This window comes from Barbatula barbatula, assembly GCF_947034865.1.
Source record: "Barbatula barbatula genome assembly, chromosome: 24".
NCBI lineage: Eukaryota > Metazoa > Chordata > Actinopteri > Cypriniformes > Nemacheilidae > Barbatula > Barbatula barbatula.
This window is the reverse complement of record NC_136787.1, coordinates 1070017-1086668: the sequence shown is the minus strand read 5'-3', so window position 1 is coordinate 1086668 and position 16652 is coordinate 1070017.

Here is a 16652-nt window from a genome sequence, read left to right as displayed (position 1 = left end):
TTTGGATAGCTTGGAGGAATCATCTGGTCTTGATGAGATATATAGCTGAGTATCATCTGCATAGCAATGGAAGCTAATTCCATGTTTTTTAATAATGTTTCCGAGGGGCAGCATGTATATGGAGAACAGAACGGGTCCCAGAACCGATCCCTGAGGTAATCCATAATTTACTTGCGTTAGATTTGATGATTCCCCATTTAAATGGACAAATTGATGTCTGTCTGACAAGTAAGATCTAAACCATTGTAGTGCCTGTCCCTCAATACCAGTATAATTGTTTAAGCGATCTAGAAGTATGTTATGGTCTACGGTATCGAACGCAGCACTAAGGTCAAGCAGGACCAGGAGTGAGATGTTACCTTTATCTGATGCTATAAGCAGGTCGTTTGTAATTTTAACGAGCGCAGTCTCAGTGCTATGATGCGGTCTGAAGCCTGACTGAAATTTTTCGTGCATGTCGTTATTTTGTAAGAAAGAGCACAACTGAGTGCACACTACTTTTTCTAGGATTTTAGACAGGTATGGAAGATTTGAAATCGGTCTATAGTTTCCTAGTTCATTTGGATCTAAGTTTGGTTTCTTGATAAGAGGCTTAATGACGGCCATTTTAAAGGGTCCTGGGACATGGCCTAGATTAATTGACGAGTTGATAATGTTATAAATGGGCTCAATTGCAACAGGTAGTAACTCTTTTAATAATTTAGTTGGTATGGGGTCTAGTAAGCAAGTTGTAGGTTTAGAAGTTGCAATAAGTTTAATTAAATCCTCCTGTTTTATAGATGAAAAACGCTGGAGCCTTTGTTTTGGAGCGATGGTTGGTGCTAATTCATAGGACAGATTTGGAGGTTGAGTTTTGACAATTTTGTAGCGAATGTTTTCGATTTTCTCTGTAAAAAATTTCATGAATTCATTGCTACCGAGGTGCGGCGGAATAGCCAGGTCAGGTGGTGTCTGTTTATTTGTTAATTTAGCGACTGTGCTAAATAAAAACCTTGGATTGTTTTTGTTGGTTTCTATGAGGTTACGAAGGTGCTCAGCCTTTGCAAATTGTTATAAAAAGGCACTAAAAGCAGCACTCTCTTTCCACGCCATTTTAAAGACTTCTAATTGCGATGTTATCCATTTGCGCTGTAGTTTGCGAGTTTCTCTTTTTAGGGCCCGAGTGGTGCTATTGTACCATGGTGCAATTATTTCTCAGTAATCTTTTTTGACTTTGTAGGTGCGACTGCTTCTAATGTATTAGAGAAAATAGTGCCCAATTTCCTGGTCATGACATCGAGCGATTCGTTATTTATTGGTATGGTTATTAAAGGAGTCAGATCTGGCAAGATCTTTGTGAAACTATCTTTAGTAGCGGAGGTGATTGTTCTACCCTGTCGATAACGAGTTAAAGGGCTGATTCCTGACGTGCACAAAGTACCCGTTATAAGATAGTGATCGGTGACATCTTCGCTTTGAGGCGTAATATCTATATTGGTTAGATCGGCTCCGTGAGATATTATCAGGTCTAGTGTATGATTAAATCGATGAGTGGGTCCTTTAATGTGTTGTATTACCCCAAAAGATTGTAGTAGTTCTGTAAACGCCAGTGCTAATGCATCGTTAGCACTATCTACGTGGATATTAAAATCTCCGACAATTAGTATTTTATCAGCGTTAACCAATAGATCCGATAGTTAGTCCGCGAACTCTTTCAGAAATTCAGTATAGGGACCAGGTGGTCTATACACCGTAGCCAATGCAAAAGAAAGCAATGGTTTTTTACTTTTGTTAGGAATAATTATGTTCAACGCAAGCACTTCAAATGATTTAAATTTATGCTTTATTCTCTGAGTTACATTAAGAAAGTTTCTAAATATTGTAGCTACGTCGCCACCCCGACCAACCGGACGTGGCTCATGCATATAACAGTAACTTGGTGGGGTACATTCATTTAGACCGAAATAATCATTTGGTTTAAGCCAGGTCTCGGTAAGACAGAGTATATCAAAACTGTGTTTTAAGTAGTCCGTGATCATTTCATTCACAATAACTGCCTTTGAATTTAGTGATCTAATATTAAGTAGGCCGAACTTTATAAATTGGTTTTGGTTGTTTATTACATTGTCTTCAGGTTTAATCACGATCAGATTTTTTCTATGACTTTTGCAAAAAATTTTACTTGGTAGTATTATTCGGGGGACACATATAGTCTCTATATATTTTGAAACAGTAACATTTATAGTAGTTGATGCGCACATTCTATGGTTAAGGTTTTGACTTACCTGAGGGAGACACAGTCAACAGGTGCGTAGCGCCTTCGAGATGTTGTCAGAAAGGAGAGCCGCGCCGATGCTGCTGGGGTGCAGGCCGTCGGGGTGGAAGAGCGCCGGGAAAACAGTGAGTGCGCACCTTACCTTTAGTAGATGTAGCGCGTATGTTCCGGACGATCGAGTCTCCGATGATCACAGCGTTGCATTCGGTCTCACAGAGGGCGGCAAAGCGGTTCCTGGTCGGGATCTCGAAGACTGGTGGCGGCAGCTGAGTCATCTCACCGGTCCTGGCTTGCGCCTTTCGCCGATGGTGTGCCGGTGCAGGAGTGAAGTTCATTTGGGCTGATCGTGTTCTCGTAGCCTGGGCTCTGTGCAGAGAAACACGCGGAGTAGAAGTGGAAGAAGTATTATAATCGCGATGAAAACTTACCGCGGATTTGCGAGCTTCAGCACGGGAATTTTTCCAGCGCCGTTATACGTTCTCGCAGCCGTGTCTGCTTCTCAAGTAAATCCTGGATCTGCTTCTCCACAGCATCCAATTCCGACCGTAGCGCGAGCGTTTCCTCATCTGCACTCAAAGGTACAAACACGTCTGAAGCATTATCATTAGCCATTAGTGATGTAATAGTGACAACAGCGAGTTAAGCAGTATGCAGGCTGGTAATGCTAAGAGCCTAAGGGCTAACACAGAGTGATCCGATAGAAATAAGTTATCAGTACGTTTAACAACGATTTTGTTTATGCTATACTTAAGGATAGGTTTCACTCTCGCTCAATAACAATTTAAGACAGAATTCTTCAAGATGTAACAAGAATAATTAGATTTGGTAGAGCTCCCGCTCAAACCACGCGCTCTCAGTAAACTCTCAGCAAACAGGAAATGACGTCAGCCAAGTGATCAGAACCGTGATGAGAATGTGAGAATGGGGTCTGTGGTTCTTTGCTAAGGGCTGTCAGGTCCCTGTACGGCGGAAGCAGGAGCTTGGTTCGCATTGCCTGCAGTAAGTCGGACTTGTTCCCAGTGCATGTCGGACTCCGGCAGGGCTGCCCTTTGTCACCGGTTCTGTTCGTAATTTTTATGGACAGAATTTCTAGGCGCAGCCAGGGGCCGGAGGGTGTCAGGTTTGGGGACGACACGATCTCATCTCTGCTATTTGCGGATTATGTTGTCGTGTTGGCCCCTTCAAACCAGGACCTTCAGCATGCACTGGGACGGTTTACAGCAGAGTGTGAAGCGGCTGGAATGAAAATCAGAACCTCCAAATCCGAGGCCATGGTCCTCAGTCGGAAAAGGGTGGCTTGCCCACTTCAGGTTGGTGGAGAGTTCCTTCCTCAAGTGGAGGAGTTTAAGTATCTCGGGGTCTTGTTCACGAGTGAGGGAAGGATGGAACGGGAGATTGACAGACGGATTGGTGCAGCTTCTGCAGTAATGCGGTCGATGTACCGGTCCGTCGTGGTGAAGAAAGAGCTGAGCCGCAAGGCGAAGCTCTCAATTTACCGGTCAATCTACGTTCCTACTCTCACCTATGGTCATCTCTGCTTAGACTGCTGCCCCCGTGACCCGGCCCCGGATAAGCGGTAGAAAATGGATGGATGGATGGAGGTTTCGGGAAAGCCATCTAGCAGTGCATTACCGTAATCTAAACTAGATGTCATAAACACATGAACTAGCTTTTCTGCATAAGAGAGAGATAAAAATGTCTGTCTTATCTCAATTTAAAAGTAAATTAGTGGTCATTCAATGCTTTGTCTTGGGTGCACTTGACTTCCAGAGATGTGCATGGTTTTGTCCTGTCTGGTTGAAATATGTAGTGTCTGCATAGTAATGGAAATAGATCCCATGTTTTCTAATATTACCAAGATGCAGCATGTATATAGAGAAACATGGAGACCCTAAAACAGATCTATGAGGTAGTGGCATTAGATTTGATGATTCCCTGTTCAATGAAATGGTTGCGATCAGAAAGGTAGGATCTGAACCGTTGTAACGCCTGTCCCTGTTCTGCAATCGTTCTAAAATATGACAGGGTCTACCATAGGGATATCCAACCCTACTCCTGGAGAGCTACCAGACCGACCCTGTTTCAACACACCTATTTGTAATTGTGAAGCAACCCTGAACACTTTGATTAGCCGCTTTAGCTGTGTTTTTGATTGGGGCTGGAGCTGAAATCTTCAGGAGGGTAGCGCTTCAGGACCAGCAGTGGTCAGCTGTATGCGTGTTCACTACTCTCGGGATGGGTTTAATGCAGAGGTCACATTTCGGGTATGGGTCACCAGTTACTTTCACTTTCAGAAGAGGGCAGGGAATGTTATCCTGTCTTCTGGCACTATTTGTCATTTCCACAGTCTTGTAAATTCCTGCCCAATTCGACTCTAAAGCCTTCTGAGTGAGTCCTGCTAGGGATCCATTTAGATTGAATGTTGTGGGTTAAGATGATGTAATAAGTTGATTTAACTCTATGTAATTGTGTCACCGTACCTTCATGTTGTCATAAAAGACGCAATGAACTTGGTCTGTGATACACAGTGAAGCAACTCTGACTGTTTCGAGATGAGGTCCAAAGCTTGGAGAGTGTTGAAAATAGAGGCATCTGTTAGTTAATTAAACATATATCAGAGGCGGCAACTAGCAGATAAAATTCAGATTAATTTTTATGTTATTTGTACAAATAAAACTTCGGGTGCAACGTGTGTGTGAATGGTGAATATAATAAATGAATTTTCCCATTCAAGTGTGGCAATAAATATTAGTATGAGGTTATATTCATATGAGTGGAAGAAGCTTTGTTTGTCATTGCTCACGTGATTTCTCTGTTAACAGAATATATTTAGAAAGTCACATCACTAGTACAGACATGGCTTTGCCACACTGGCATATCAACTATCTGGAGTTACTTGCAGTTTTGCTTGCCTTCAGGACAAGCAAGCGTTTATAGGAATTGTATAAAATTCATGAGGGAGGTTTAATCTACCATTACTTGACTGAAATTAAATTCAAATAATGTCTTTCAGTTGACTTGGTTCATGGTTTCGAGAACATAAAAAAAATGTCCAAGTCGAATTTAAGTATTTTTTCTTCAACACCATAACATGACTATTTGAGTTTACTGGATCAGTTATCGCTTTGATAAGAATATCTGGATATCTATCTGGAAATCAACTGCAAACTTGAAACTGAGCATAATCTGCTTCATGCAGTTCGTATCAAAACTAACAACAGAGATCTGGCATGTAGGTTTGCTGCTGTAAAGAAACAGACATTGGTTGGCTTTTAAAAGGTATGGTATGATTTAAATACTGAATAGTTTTTTTTGTTGTGTAACATAATTCACCTTAAGTTGATGACAGTAATTGAAATGTTGATGAAATAAATGTTAACGGTTTCACTTTCCTCCCATTGTTATGTTACCAGTGTTGTGACCCACAAGTAAAGGAAGAGACATTCACCAATGGACTACCTTTAAGGGGTAATGTTGTGTTTTGTTGGTTCCGGGTTAGGTGTGTTGAAGTTTACACTGACTCGCTGTTCTTTAATTTATTGTTTAAGTGGAGAGTAAAGTTGACTCGACGCATCTCCGTCTCTTGTCTGCTCATTTATTGCACTCCACATTTGGTGACCCCGACGCGAGTTGGATACGGCTTATGTCCCACAACGACGGTAGTCAAAATGCCGCTGCTTGCAGTGCGCCTAATGGTGGTGTTATCTACGCTACCACCATCAAGTTACCGGACTTTTGGCAGCACAACCCATGGCCGTGGTTTCAGCACATCGAGGCACAGTTCCATCTGAGTGGAATAACACAGGACGTGACGAAGTATTTCTATGTGGTAGCGGCTTTAGATGCCTCGAAGACAGTCAGGGCTATGGCGCTGTTAGAGACTCCTCTCGTACCGCTTACCTCACTACAACCGTCAACCGTTCTCGTATCACGGCTTGCAGAGGGACGTCAGGGCCTAGGCTACTGCCTGTGTGGCGTGCCAGCACACAAAGGTGACTCGTCATACCAAGGCCCCCTTGGCACCCTTCAAAGTGCCGGAGAGACGTTTTGATCATGTGAATGTGGACCAGGTGGCCTGAAGTTGTTTCCCTGTCCTCCACTACATCAGCCATTTCGGTACACCGTCTGACCTCTCCTTGGACTAATGCAAGTTCACATCAGATCTTTGGACTGCAGTCGCCGAGGTCCTGGGGGTGAAAGTCCACCGTACCACAGCCTATAACCCACAGAGCCCGTGCGAGCGGTTTAATCAGAACATGAAGGTCATGTTAATGGCCAGCCTTACGGGTTGCGACTGTGCTGACCGCCTCCCGTGGATAATGCATGGCCTTCGCTCCGCCCCAGGGATGATCTTCAAGCCTAATCGGCCGAGCTGGTGTATGGCCCTACGATGAGCCCTTCCGTGTCCTGGTGGGGGGGTCAAAGAACTTTGTTGTGGATAAGGTGGGTAGGCCTGATAGGGTGGTTATAGACCATCTCAAGCCTGCTCATGTGGATATTGGCGAAACGCTTCAGCTGGCCCAGGTGCCCCCCTGTGGCAGCCTGGGCCCCTGCCCCGCCCCTTGCCCTACCCTCTCCTGTTAAGCGTAGCCGTTATGGCTGTTTGGTCCGCCCCTATGTGTTGACTTTTCTAGGCTCTGCTCTTGGAATAGAGCCTTTATTCTATTTTGGGTACCTGTTCGGTCTGGCCCTGTTTGATTGAGTGAATTCTAGGGTGGCCTTGTTACTTGTAATCATGAACAGTATTTTAAAGTGTAAAACATGGGAACCTGTTAGTAATTACATTTTCATTTAGCAGACGCTTTTATCCAAAGCGATTTGTCTGTTAAGTATTCGCCGAAGAGGTGTGTTAAGTATTTTTTTGAAGGTTGTGAGCGATGTGGTCGACCGGACCGAGTTAGGAAGAATGTTCCACCAGGAAGGAGTTGTGAGCGGGAAAGAGATTTAATCTTCTGAACGCAGGGTTCTTGATGGGGTGTAGTAGTGTAGTAGAGTGTGAAAGTAAGCCGCCACAGATCCAGTGATAGTCCTGCAGGCAAACATGAGCTCTCTGTTGGGCTGTAGGATTGGAACAGGGTGACAGGGTTGCTAGCAGTATCTGGTGATTGACCGTGTCAAACACTGCAGATAGGTCTACCAGAATCAGGAGTGAGGATTTGTTTTCCGCCTTGGCTAGCCACCGTGCTTCTGTGACTGATAGCAGTGCAGTCTCAGTGGAGTGGATTGTTTTGAAGCTTGTCATCCAGTAGTTTGTTCTGGGATAGGTATGAGGAAACTTGGTTGAAAACTGCCCTTTCAAGAGTTTTCGCAATAAAAGGGAGGAGAGAGACAGGTCTGTAACTGTCGGTAGTATCAGGGTCCGATGTGGGTTTCTTGAGTAGGGGTGTGACCTGGGCCTGTTTGAATGTGGATGGAAAGGGCCGGTGAGCAGTGAGGTGTTGAAGTGTGTGAGTGTGCTGGATATGGCCTGAATGAGATGGGAGGGGATTGGGTCAAGCGGACAGGTGGTGGAGTGGCGAGAGAGAAGTCGGGTGACTTCGGTGTCAGTCAGGGGGGTGAAAGAGGAGAGTTCGGTGTTAGAAGTGAGGGTAGTGTCTTCCGAGGTCGGAGATGCTGAGAATTGCTTGCTGATGGATGATGTTTTCTCAGTGAAAAATACAGCAAAGTCCTCAGCAGTCAAAGAGGTAGTGGGCGGAGGAGGAGAGGGGCAAAGAAGAGAGATAAAGGTCTTGAAAAGCTGCTGAGTGTTAGGTGCATTGCTCACCTTGGTGGTATAGAAAGACATTTAAGCTGTGCTAACACTAGTAGAGAAAGATGAGAGTATTGATTGGTAGTCCCCTAGATCAGCAGGAAACTTTGGTCTTGTGCCATTTCCTTTCAGCAGCCCTGAGTGTACTCCGTTGTTCACGGAGGATGGCAGACAGCCAAGGGCAGGAGGGGTGGCACGAGCTGGTCTGGAGGACAGAGATCATCTAGACAGGATGTAAATGTAAAGCATAAGGTGTTGGTGGCAGTGTCAGCATTTAGAGATGCAAAGTTTGAGGGAAGAGAGAATGTCACTTTAGCAGAGGGGGTGCTAGGGGAGAGAGAGCAACGTCTTAAATAAGGTGATGGTGTTGGTGTAGTGCTTGTAGGGAGGAGCATGTTGAAAGTGATGAAGATATGGTCAGAAATGTGAAAAAGTGTGACTTTAATGTTGTCTTTGGTGCAGTTACGCGTGTAGATGAGATCAAGCTGGTTTCCTGATCTGTGAGTACCGGCTGTGGTGAGGCGTATGAGGTTGAACGAGGCAGTGTGAATATTGAAGTCCCCAAAGACTACGAGAGGGCCACCATCCTCTGGAAATGATGAGAGCAGAACATCTAACTTTTCAATGAAGTTGTGCAGAGGACCTGGGGGGCGGTAAACTATGACAATACTGAGTGGAGTAGGTGAAGTTATATTGACAGCGTGGTATTCAAATGAATAGTTGTGGCATAGGGAAGAAAGTTGGAATATTTCCCTTTGTTGATATTATTGATAGCCTGTGCCTCCTCCTCTTCTAGTTTGGTGGGGAGAGTGAGGAGTGGTTAGTAGAGAGAGCAGCAGGTGTGGCTGAGTCCTCAGGATGAATCCATGTCTCAGTAAGACCTAGAATGTGAATTGGCCCAACCAGACTTGGCTCTCGGAGCACACGCTCTGACGGCCACTCCCCCTGGCGAGAAGGGCACGGTCTGGCACCCGAGATCAGACCTCTGTAACCCCATGTCTACCCTGGACAGGATGAGGAGATCCCAAGTTACCTGTCTCCTGCTCTCGTGAGCATGGTCCCTAGGGCAAGAGCATCATCACTAGGCGACTGTCGCTATAAGTGGTGCCTTTTCTCGCCCTGCTGCACTTCCTGCAGCACAGAGTGCCCTGATCCATGTCGTGTTGGGCACCGCGACCAAATCAGCAGATTCCTAAGGTGCGCGTGGGTGCTCTAATCCACCCTGTCGTTATCCGTTCCCTCCTGGGACCTTAACATGGTCCTGGTGGGCCTGCATAAGGCCCCATTGAAGCCCCTGGAGAACCTGATCTTTCTAATGATGATGATGCTTCAACTGTCGCCGCTCCGTCAGGAGTGTAAGGGATCAGCACGCACTCTACATGTCCAGCAGGTGCCTAGAGTTGCGGTACCCCACGTGGGCTAGACCCCAACCTGGCCACATGCCCAGAGTCCCCACGAGGACTAGGTGGTGGGGAACCTGCAGGCGCTCTCCCTTGGGAGGAAGTCCCAACCCTTTCCTTGTCGTGCCCAGTACGCGCCCTGCGCCTTTACTCGGACCGAACACTGAGCTCTCTTATCGAATAAAATGCCAAGATTCTTAGCTGAAGTTGAGGATTTTATGGAACATCCATCAATAGTTAAGCAGTATTCTTGGTTTTACGTACGGCAGTTTTCGGTCCAATAAGTAACACCTCAGTTTTGTCCGAGTTCAGTAATAAGAAATTGTTACTCATACATTTTTTTACGACTAGGCATTCCACTATTCGATGGAATTGCTGTGTTTCATGAGGTTTCGAGGAAATATAAAATTGCATATCATCAGCATAACAGTGAAAGCTAACTCTGTGTCTCTTAATTATATCTCCTAGAGGTAGCATGTACAATGCGAAGAGCATAGGCCCTAAGACTGAGCCCCGTCGTACACCGTACTGGACTTGCGATTTGCGTGATACCTCATTGTTTATTGCTACATATTGAAAACGGTTGCATAAATAAGATCTAAGCCATTGCAAAGCTATTTCCTTAATAAAGACCTATTTTGTGGTCAATGGTGTCGAATGCAGCACTAAGATCTGGCAGCACCGATAAGGAGATAAAACCTCGGTCAGACGTCATAAGCAGATAATTTGTAACTTTGATCAAAGCAGTCTCTGTACTGTGATGTGCTCTACATCCAGACTGGAAATCTTCATTAATCTCATTCCTTTGGAGGAAGGAGCATATTTGAGTTGAGACTACTTTTTCCAGAACTTTAGACCTATTTCGAATCTACCTTTCTTATCTATAGTTAACTAGTTCTCCAGGGTCCAGATGGGTTTTTTTTGACAAGGGGCCTTATAACAGCCACCTTATATGCTTTAGGCACATGTCCTAATGTCAGAGATTAGTTAATAATGCTAAGTAGAGGATCTATAATTTCTGGGAGCATCTCTTTCTGTAGATTTGTAGGTATAGGGTCTAACATGCATGAAGTTGATTTAGATGATCTAATGATTTTAGACAGTTCATTGTGATCTACGGTAGAAAATAATCGCAATGTCTCAGAGGCCCTGTAGTTAGTCATTTGTTCAGCGGGTTTCACCTCTGGTTGCATAGTTATAAATTATTCTCTAATATCTTGGATTTTATTTTTTGAAATAGTTCATAAAATCATCACTGCTATGCTGGTATACAGAATCAGAAGTCGCTGATGATTTATTTTTGGTTAATTTAGCCACTGTATCAAATAAAAACCTAGGGTTATGCTGGTTTTCTTCTATTAGTGATGAAAGGTATGCGGATCTAGACGTTTTTAGGGCTTTCCTGTATTTTCGAATACTATCCTTCCATGCTGTAGGAAATACCTCTTAATTTAGTTTTCTTAAAGTTGCGCTCCATTTTTTGTGCCGTTTTCTTTAGAGCCTGAGTGTGTTCATTATTCCACGGTGTCGGTCTGTCATTGTTAATCTTCTTTAAGCGCAGAGGAGCAACTGTGTCTAGCGTTTCCGAGAAGGTGGCGTTAAAATTTTCAATGGTTAAGTCAAGATCTTCAACGTTATTACTCATGCTAGAGATCTGAGACGATTCAGGCAAATAATCAAGAAACGCACCTTTTGTAGCATATTTGTAACAAGGTGAAGTGAAGCAAGCATGATACCAGATAATGATCCGAAATGTCTTCGCTCTGCTGAAGGATTTTTATGTCGCCCACGTTTATACCGTAAGACAATATTAAATCTAAAGTATGATTACGAAAGTCAGTAGGTCCTGACACATGTTGACTAACGCCCATGGAGTTAAGAGTGTCTTTAAAAGCCATTCCTAAAGCATCTGTATCATTATCTACATGGCTGTTAAAGTCACCAACAACAAGGACGCTGTCTGCAGCCAGTACTAGTTCTGATAAGAACCCACCAAATTCTTTAATAAAATCTGTGTGGTGCCCTGGAGGCCAATATACAATAGACAGAATACATTTTAAGGATGTTTTATTCTTAGTATTAGGTATTGATACACAAAGTACCATGACTTCAAAATAATTTTATTAAGGATTAGACTTCTGAGAAATCCTAAAAGTTACGGTAAAGTGCAGCAACACCTCCCCCTCTGCCTTTTAGGCGAGACTCCTGTGTAAACAAAATTTATTCCTGTGACTCATTTAAAGTAATATAATCATCTGGCTTTAGCCACGTTTCTGTCAGACAGAGCCTCTATTTTATGATCCGTTATCATATCGTTAACAAAAAGTGCTTTATTAGAGAGAGATCTAATATTAAGCAATCCGAGTCGTAACAGTTGATTATCTGTATTATGTTCATGTTTAGTCAGTTTAACGTTAATTAAATTACCTTTGAGCAGGGACGTGCACAGGGGGGTTGCTCAGGTTGCCTGTCAACTGCCCATATGCCCTTCTCGACTCACGTTGCCCTTCCGAGGTGGAAAATAAATAAATCATACAATGGATGCAGAATTTCACATATGTCTAGATAAAAAAAAAAGCCTCATTCACTTCCACGTTCGGGCAACAAAAGTGAAAGTCAGAAGGGGAAGGGCAAACTCTGTTTACGTGGCTGCAGCGCTGCACGCGACCGGCACCTGAGCTGAGCCTGCATGAGCGGCCCTAGAAGGAGATTGTCGCAGTTGTCGGGTGATACGACTCAACATTGTCTAGGGCGTCCGGGGCAAACTCAAACCAGACACTCATTTGTCCTTCTTTTTTTAAATTGTGCTGAATCGGCCTAAACAAAACCCGCTTTAGAACATTTATTGGGACGCAGCAGTATAGCGTCTGACGCCGTAAGATCTCCGGTCAAACAAATGATTGGCTGAAAGAGGTGTCAAATAAATACCTGATATATCATTGGTTAAAAAATTTAAACAAGCCTCCACGACGTGGAAGTGGAGTCCACGTGCTGGCTTCGTCACATCATAATGGTAACTTGCTGAACGTCAGACCTCATTTAATCCAGAATGAGCACAACTTTATATAAAAAAGCAGTACAGACACTTTTCATGGATGTCGATGTGAAGTGGACGTTTGTAGTCAAAATTTTGTAAAACAAAAGTAACCGACGAGCTGCAGGAACATCTTCAGGTCAAATATTTTTTCAAAAAATTGTCTGCCAATGAATAGAGTAGACTGTTTCAGAATCACTGTATCATATGATATCATCGATATGATAGACAAAATTGTATTGTAGTTGTGAGTACATCAGTGTCCTATGTAATTATTCTTGCCTCACTAAATGCTGAGTGTCCTCCTTTTTGGTGTTATGGAAATGGCCACCATTGCGTTGTGAGTTTGTGATGTAGACCAAACAAACGATCATCATCATCAAGTTTTATGAAATGAATTAAAATCTTCATAAATCCAGGCTGAGTTTGCCACGTTTAACCTAAATAATAAGACAGATAGCTTGCAGACAAGCAGCCTAGGCTACAATTGTTTTGGTAGGTAGGCATTAGGCAAACTAAGCTACATGTCTGCTGTTAGTTTCTCACATTTCGTTTTAGCAAGAAGAATGAATGATGGAAGCAATGCATCACATTAATTATTTTATTCAAAATGGTTAAATGCCTAAATCCCATCACTATTTCTGGTATTGTTTGAAGCCAAGATGCCCACTGAAAAGAGGCGGATTCAGGAGAGACTATTCAGGGAGGCATTTTTTTGATTTGATTCAATTTATTGTCATTACACACATACAAGTACAGTGCAACGAAATGTATTATGTATTTTGATAGCGATATTGATGTAGGGATTTTTATGACTCAAGTCATGTTTTTCTGTGTTGTTATTAGTACTAGTTAAGGTGATTGAGTGCTGTATTTCAGTGTTTTACTTCTTTATATATATATATTTTAATAAATACCCTGTTATTCTAAGTCTCTATATAGCCAGTGAGTTGTTGTTTTTTGGGGGGGGTGCCCTTTTTCAGGTCAGAGCAACTGCCCCTCAAAATTCCTGTGCACGTCCCTGCTTTTGAGAGGTTTACACATTATTTTATGTTTGTTAATCCGGGGGACAGACACAGTCTCTATTTTATGATGTTTGGGAGAAAGTATTATCGCATGTTGTGTATTTAGTGTGTTCTGCAACGTGAGACGGCAAGCAGAATGTTGCTTAAGCCATTCTGTCTGCTCCCTGACCAGTGGCGGTTCTAGACCATTTCAACTGGGGGGGCCAAGCTGGGGCCAGGTGTACTGTTAGAGGGGCCAGTTACATTTAGACCTTATTGTTGTCATATAATTTTCTGCACTGCATGCATTAACAGGCAAAATACCATGGATATAATCATTCAACAATGTATTTGCATTTCCATTTTATTTTTCACATTTGCATGATGTGTTTTGCACATTTGCACATTTGATTGAAACAGCTATCTTGCATAGTTTAAAGAGCTCAAAGAAAACTTCTTTGTAAGGTTCAAGGAATAATGACAGCTCTACTACACTGGAGGTTTTCTGCATGCCACTCTGTATTTTCCTTTCTAAAATTCTTCTGAACTGATGTAGTTCATACCCCAAGTCCTCAATATTTGATTCATACATTCTTGAAAATGGAAACGGGGACTTTTCTTTGAGAAACACATCACTTGTAGGGTTTAGAGTTTGGATGCCAGTCATTATTTCACAGTTATTGCTAGAAAACCTTCTGTTAAGCTCATTGAGCATCTGATCTAAAACAGGGTAGAAAAGGGTTGTACGAAAGCTATCTTTTTCTTGTTCTGAATCTGACCTACTGTACTGAGTACACAGTCTGCATTAAATTGAGAGCTTAGCTTTTTTGGACGTTTTGCAGGGGGCTGTATTGCAGTATCACATTGCTCAGCTGTGTTCAACACTTCATTCGATAGGTCATCAAAAACGACTCATCCCTGTAGTCATTCAAAGTCTGAACTAAGGCTTCAACTAAATCAACAGCCTTTGATAGGTCAAGTGACGAAGACTGTAGCATATCTGATAGAAATTTTGCTTCTCCAAACACTTTATGGAGGGTAACAAGGCATACAATGAACTGTAAATCTATCTGTGCAAGCAGACCTCTAGCCTCAACAGATCTGTCACCACGCTGTTCTTGGACTATGTCTTGCAGGACTCGCTTAATGGCAGGCAATCTATCCATGATAGTATGTAGAGCCATATATCGACATGCCCAGCGAGTGTCGCTTAGCCTCTGAAGCTCTTTAGCCGGTGCACCTGGGTACATTTCTTTCTGTATGCTAAGCCATTTTTGATGCACATATGACCCAGATGTGAAGACATACAGTCTTTCTAGTAAGCAGAAGAACTCTCCTATCTCAGGGATAGCTTTGACTGTATCCACTAAAACTAAATTCAGACAGTGTGCATTGCAGTGGACGTAAAAAGCATGCTTTGCTTGTTCTTTAATGCGTGCCTGGACACCTGAATGCTTCCCACTCATAACTGAAGCACCGTCATATGCTTGGCCTACTAGGTTGTTTTTGTATTCAAGACCATGGCTTTCTAATATGTGTATGATTTTGTCAGTAAGCCCTGCTGCATCTAGTCGTTCAGCCGATTCAAAGTGGAGAAAGCTCTCATGGACAGCTCCACTGAAATAGAACCTGAGTACTAGAGATATCTGCTCCTTTTTTTTACATCTTTTGTTTCATCTGCCATTATGCTATAGACCTCACTGTCTATCACTTCTTCTATAATTTTAGTTCGAACCATGTCTGCCAAACAACTCAGAACATCATTCTGAATCCCTTGCTGGTATATTTTGCATTATGAATGGATGTCAACCTTTTTTGCACAGTTTTGTCATGCTTGGCTATTGTTTCTAAGATTGCCATGAAGTTCCCTTTATTATCTGACTCTGCAGACTCATTGTGTCCTCTTTGTGCAATGTTTTGTGTGGCTGTAAGTAGTAGTATTTCTCCTATTGTTTTAATATAGTCCCGATTTTCTTGAACCTGTTTGTTGTGTTCCTTGTTTAGGGCATTTACCAGTGTTGCATTACTTTTTACAGCTTTCTGATAGTCTCTCCATGTAATCATTGCTTGTTTGTGCCGCTCAGACCTTGCATGAATTGCAAATCCCCCCTGTTTGTAAGTTGCCTTCTTCCAATTGTTAAATCCCAATTTTGAAATAAATACCGTCTCTGAGACTTTGGGAGGGCTTAAATGCCTGCAGGCATAACAAAACACAGAGTCTGATTGTTTGGAATATTCAAGCCAGGGGTGGATATGGTACCAGGCTGCCTTGAAGCTCCTCCTCCGGTCACCCATCAGAGTTCTTGGGTATATATTCATCATTGGCTGCACCGGTGGTTCTTCCCGGGATTTGCTGATATCTGTCAAAGAAAAAAAAAATATATATACATATTTTAAAAGTATGTATACCCTTTTCAATTACATAAATATTGAGAATTAAGTTTTAAATACACTTATTACTTTGTTTGTCTAACTTAGTATTTTTCAGTTTTCCTTTATTTCCTGATGAGAATGTATTTTTTACCACCTTCATTTTTACTCTGTCATGTATTTTTGTTGTTATTACTACTGTTATGATTACTCATGCCTGTTTATTTATTTGTTACTCTTTCTTTTTCCTACCCTGAATGTATAATTTAAAAAAAATCATAAAAAATATTTGGCTAATTTTAGATATACAGGTGCTTAATAAATTAGAATGTCGTGGAAATGTTAATTTATTTCAGGAATTCAACTTAACAGGTGAAACTGATATAGTATATAGACTCATTACATACAAAGTGAGGTATTTCAAGCCTTTTTGTTATAATTTTGATGATTATGGCACTTCATGCTTCCTTCAGATGACAAGCTTTATGGAGATGCTGAATAAATGAACTATTCCACGACATTCTAATTTATTGAGAAGCATTGTTATTGTACAATTGGTATCAGGCAACTTGTGAAATCCACCTGATATCACAAGCTCATAGCATGTTAAATAAGAATACATTTAATTCACAAATTGATTAATTTCTATAAACACCATATAACCTGACATATTGCACTGCTTTACAGATGCATTCAACAGCACAAACCTGATGGTCCACTGCTAGTGGAAACATGTGGCTCCTCTGTAGGTGTATCACTCTCAGCCTCTCCATCTGTCTCACTTTCCTCCTCTACTATTCCTTCACTCTCCGTCTCTCCAATGGACAACTCTTCCTGTTCT